The sequence below is a fragment of the Stegodyphus dumicola genome, chromosome 7, assembly GCF_044657685.1.
Source record: "Stegodyphus dumicola isolate Sdum_Otavi_A_Nest chromosome 7, ASM4465768v1".
NCBI lineage: Eukaryota > Metazoa > Arthropoda > Arachnida > Araneae > Eresidae > Stegodyphus > Stegodyphus dumicola.
In genome coordinates, this window is record NC_140774.1 from 46,782,629 (window position 1) to 46,788,628 (window position 6,000).

Here is a 6,000-nt window from a genome sequence, read left to right on the forward strand (position 1 = left end):
AAATAGAGTTTCAAGCCACGACGTTGTAAATATGATGTATCTTTAACATGACTCATCCGCAATGCTCTGAGTATTATTTCTCTTTGTTATCCAACGCGAAAAAAATTCGGCTGAAACTTTTATACTGGCACATGAAGATTTACAAACTGACCGGTTAATTCATTATTCATGATGAACACAATAAGCATAATTATTGAACATACACTTTAATAGAAATATTTTTAATGTGTAATTTTATTTGGCAGTAAAATCAATTGTTTTTATTATACGACAGTGTAGCCTTCTTTAAATTATTAATAGTGTACTTAGTTCTATATTTAAATTTATTTTTGGAGGTTTGGTATATTAATTTTTCCATTACATTGTCACAGTAGCTGACGGATAGTAGAAAATAACGGCTAAAGGAGTAACTGATGATGGAATTTCCACTATATTTAACATGAACTCTTCAAAAGAGTAAAACGAAATGATAGGAGAAACTTGCTTTTATATTATTCCATCATAAATTAATACCAGGTGGAGACATTTGCATTTATTTAACAAAAGAGGACCTTATTTATCCTTTATCATTGGATCTCACAAGGCTTGAAATAGATATTTCCCGCAAGTGCAGTGGCAACAACTTCTATTTTTCTCTTGCTTAGAGAACACAAAAGCCCGGCCAGGACGCAATACTCAGTGGGGTGTCAAATGCGCCAAAAAGCATGTTAATAAGCCATTTAATAGTGCTAATCCATCGAGGTATATCGAGGCTTTCAAAGTATACGTGCAATGAGAACTATAAAGGAAAGAGATTCCACATATTTAGCTACAATGCACCAGTGCGAGATCCACCTAGACCCAGGCAAAGAATGCCCATACCTAGGTTTTATGGAGCATGCAGCTACAGAAAAACATCTCTTTCTTCTTAATCTTCGTAAATCAAACGCAATTATTTAAAAAGCCAGAAGCGTCCCAGGCCGCAGAACACTGATGAGTTTTCATGGTTTGGTTTTTGATGGCAGAATAAGATGACTACATCAAACTTACACGTTTTTCCCCCTCTGTAACATAAAGTCAATTTCCTTTAAGCAGATCTTCATACAGGCATTTTCCCGTTTTCCTGCCAAATACGAAGACTTCTGTTTAGCTTAGTTAGTAAGAGTACCTGTTATTTTTCGACAATATTTTTAAATTTCAGTAGAACCAATTTCATTCCAGTTTCTTAATTAGATAACCCTCCAGTGCTTTATCATAAATAGACAAGCAAGTAAGCAACCAATTCAATAAAATAAATTAAAATGCTATCGCTCGGTTAAAATAAACCGGTAAGTGAATTGGAAATTTATAAAAGTCCTTCTTAATCAACTATTTGTATTGGATTAAATAACTAAAATACCTATTACTATATTAAAGCATTACTAAGATAAAACGATACGAAATAATCTTTCACAAGGCCTGATTGAAAAGAGAACTAGACGGAAGGTCACTTAAGGCCCTATACTCAATGAGCCTACACTCACCTAAGGCCCTACCTTCTACTAGATTAAAGGATCACCAAAATGAAGCAGTATGAAATAATCCTTCACAATGCCAGGTTAAAAAGATAAATACACGGGGGTAATCTAAGGCCCCACACTCGGTGGGGCGACAGAGGTGAAAAATGTATTTAAATGAGCTATCCGGTAAAAAAGGTATTTAAATAAGCTATAATACAACGTTGAAAAGAATCGGAATACAATCTATCATGATACGAAAATGTCTTCATGTGGTTCTGATCCTTCATGGTATATTTGAAGAACTCTTTTAACTATAAATATGACTAAAACGTATACTGATTCACAATGAGCAAAAACAAAAAAATACTGTAAGTCATTTAATAAAATTTGTGCTCTGAAGACAGTAACTGAGATCGTATTTTGTCAATTATTCTCATTAAAGCATTTTCTGGTGTCACCATCTATACCATGTAACATTAACTACCTTGCATTGTTGTAGAGAGACAATAAACGGCACAACAGCCATTTCATGTGTTAAAACCTCGCAATTGATGAATTAAACTGTAAATTCAACTGTGTTATCTGTAAACATAATTTCAAGTGTTCTCATGAAAAAATTTAAAAACATGCACGAGTCTTTCTGTGGACAATATAAACTAATACATTGGTTTAATTTTTCAAAAAATAGTGATCTGTACATAATTTTACGAAAATAAAAGTAATTTTATCTGTGTAACTTTTGATTAAAGAAAAAAAAAAAAAAAAAAAAAAAACACGAAAATTTGAAAATTCCTACAGATTTTACAGATAATAAGCAGATATTTGAGAAGACGGTTCAGTTACTGTCAGACAGAGATAAATAGAAGTCTTGTTCTGCACCGTCTAAGGTTTTTGCCCTCAGGCGAAAAATCAAGCCTAGGCGTAAAGAAAGCTTAGTTATATGGACAGAGGATTTCTGAGGATAAATGAAAATTTTGCATTTTTTTAATATTAATTTGAAAGCCCGGGTAAAAAAGATAGGAGGGAAAATAAATTAAAAAAATTGAAAAACCTGAAAGGTATCATATTTTAAATTACTTCCAAAGAAACGTTTTTTTTAACGTTTTGTGTGTTACCTTTATTTTTTAAATATCATGTTCTACTCAAACTATAAAATTCAGTTCAACAGCAATATAGAATTTCCGATACAGAGTCTCGCACGCTGGAGATAAAATATGTTTTTTTCTTCGTATAGTGTTGCCATTGCTCGCTTTGAAATCGTTTAGTTTTTAATCAAAAATTCGATGAAGTGTCACAAAATCTGAAATCGATAATAAAATATATTTCAAATTCAAATTAGGGGCTTCCACATGCCCATATTCTATGGAATAATACGTAATTCAAATTTTGATGGCTTTAGGAAACGTTGTATTATCACAGTGCGAGAAACATACATACATTTATGCAGATTCTTCATTGTTTAATTACTTTAAATATAAGACAGGGCGATAATATATGGTAGAAACAATCTGAAAAGTGATATAGCCTTTTAACGTTTTCGACGCAAAATGCCAAAAAGAAATTAATAGTTTTTCAGGGCAAATTGCCCCTTTATACTAATAAAAAAAGACGAATGGTAAACGTAGTTTAAAAAAAAGCAGAGAAATAGAGACAGGGTATCTAATTTAAATTGAGGGAGAAAGAGAGAAATAGAAAGTCACTTGTCCATAAATGTGCCCATGGATGCTATGTAAAGTTTGAACTCTATGTGTCCTCACGATATATTATGCGTTTTTTAAGAGTGTGTAATAAGTATGCAACATATTGAATTATGTGCTGAATATAATTATTTATTGTGAAGAAGATGTTGTTTGCGATGCTTCATTTGACAAGTTTGAGTATTGCTGAACATTTGTTATTAATCAGGATTAGAAATGTGGCGCTACGGAGAATTTTTATGAAACTGAGCTACCTATATATGTCAGCATGCTCGAAAATTAAAAAAAAAATAATATAAAAAATCAAGGTGCATACATGTATTATTACAACCACTGGTAATTGTTTTCTGTAAGAAAAAGGAATGATGACTTATAACTGAGATATTTATTTTACGTAGCGCGTTATGTGCAACGTATTACATATAAGTAACGTTTGCCTCCATAATCATGGAATAAGTTCTTCAAAGGGGAGTTAATTTCTTAATTTTAATTCTGAAAATTTTCTGGCGACACAAATGAAAAAACGGCAAAAACGAATTAAAAACTATTATTTCTTTTTAATAATTTACCGTAAAATACTATATTCACGCAGCACTTTTACTGTGGTCCTTCTATTGCCGGTAAATTTCAAAACCACATATTTTACGATTGAGATTAGGGCAAAAAATATCATTATTTATCGATAAAAACTGTCAAAACTTGGAATATAGTTTAAAAAATGTATTGAAATGGCGACGTAGCTTGTGAAAAGTGAAGCATTGTTATGACCATAGCTGTCAGGCACATTCAAAAAAATTTACGACTTCTACTAAGGAGGCTGCGTTAATGCGTAAGCACCAAAAATTACACACAAGTATAATTATATAAATGAAAATATAATAAAAAGAAAGGAAACCCAGTTTTACAACATCTAATATTCTCTTTAGGAATCGTTAGCCCTAGTCTAATACAGAAAATGTAGACTGTGCATATATAGAGAGAGATATATGAAAATAAACAAGAGTTTAGAAATTTATAATTAAGGTGCTTGAAAGGCAACCTATCGCTTACACACAAGTCTTACTTCTAAACCTTCTTAGATAAGCGACAGTTGAATTCCACCAAAACAAAGAATTGTATAAATTAACAAATACCTGTCTTAGAGTTGAAGGAGAATATCAGAGAAATAAAAGGATTAAAAGATTATTACTTACGTAATAATAACTATAAGTTCGAAGAATCTTAAATACAGGGATTGGTAAGGTTGACTTGCTTTTTGATTGGTAAGGAGGAGCTGGCTTTTGGAGTTGGCTGACTGGAGCTAAGAAACTCAAATTCAAAACTCAACCGTTACATCATTTTATATGTAACTCAATTCCTCAGATTTTTTAAACATCTAGATTGGTTGCAGTTGCAGTTTGTCAGCCTGTTTATGGAGTTGCTACCTTGCGGGTTGCTTTCTACTTTGTTATTACTGAAGTAGCAAGGGAAGAATAGCAACTGGAGAAGTAGTCAGCAAAGCAGACAGTGAAGAAGCTACGCTAGCTACGCTTGAAACAAGATGGCAGAACGATGAAACTGAAACCTTACTCGTGCTCTTTACTTTAAAAACGTTGTTAAAGAATATTCTGAAAGCTTTTAGAAAGTTGCAATCTTATATTAGGAAAAAAATTGTATATGGCGTGGACGCAATCAGCTAATCAATATTTACGTTTACGTAGTGTTAAGTTTTATCATACCTTTTTTATTCACTAAAATGTTTATGTTTTAGATGTAAATTTATGAAAATATACAAATTTGTCCCGAATATCTTCACCAGAAAAATTGTTATTTCGTGGAGTTGTTAAAAGGTTCAGACTTGTTGGTTATTAGCCCCGAAGGAACTTAGTCAGGAATGGGATATTAGTATCGGAACTGCATTTGGCGTCGGAATACTTAAATATCTTGTATTATTTTTCAAAATGTTGCCACCAAATATTATCGCCCTGAATGTTTTTTAAAGAAATTAAATAATGAAGAATCTGCATGAATGTATGTATGTTTCTGGCACAGTGAAAAAAAACAACGGTACTAAGAGCCATCAAATTTTGAATAACGTACTCCTCCAGGCGAGCAAGTGCACCCGGAAACCCGAATTTTAAATTTATGGTTATTCTATTTAAATCAGTAATCATATCATTATTGCTATTGGTATTAAATAAATAAGTTAATTGAAGAAAGTTTGTATTTGTTTTTAATAATTGAAGGCTAATAAAGTTTGTGTAAGTTTGATCTTATTAGCTAAAACTAAACCTAAGGCTATCCGTTTAATATTTATTCGTAAATCTAGGTCTCTGCAAGCTCATCTTTAATTAGGCGATCTACACGTCAGATAAATAACCTGCATAAATGACTTAGTATTTGATTGTAGGATGTGCAAGAAGGAAAATAGAAACGAATTAAAAAAAAGCATCACTACCCAATCCAGTCCTTCAAACAACCAGGATCCAGGAAAAAATTAAAGACAAAATTTGAAAATTCTTAACGAACTGAAATATTAAGGTGGCATTTGTACCCAGCACATTGAAGGAATAAAGAAATAAAAATTAAAACCTACTGCTGATAAAATGTGACAGATAAGTTGATAAAAAGTTCGTCTGTGTATCGGTAAGTAAATCGGTGACAACTTTACCGATGAAGTAACCTACCAATCGGCAGATAAATACAACAGTCAACAGTAGCGAAATCGGCAGAGAGCCATTTTCAGATAAATCGGTCAATAAAATCAGAGGCTAAAAATGCATTCATTAAAACGGAAAAAGCAAGATGCATCAACCTCGCTCCCCCAAAAAGTATAGATAAATTTT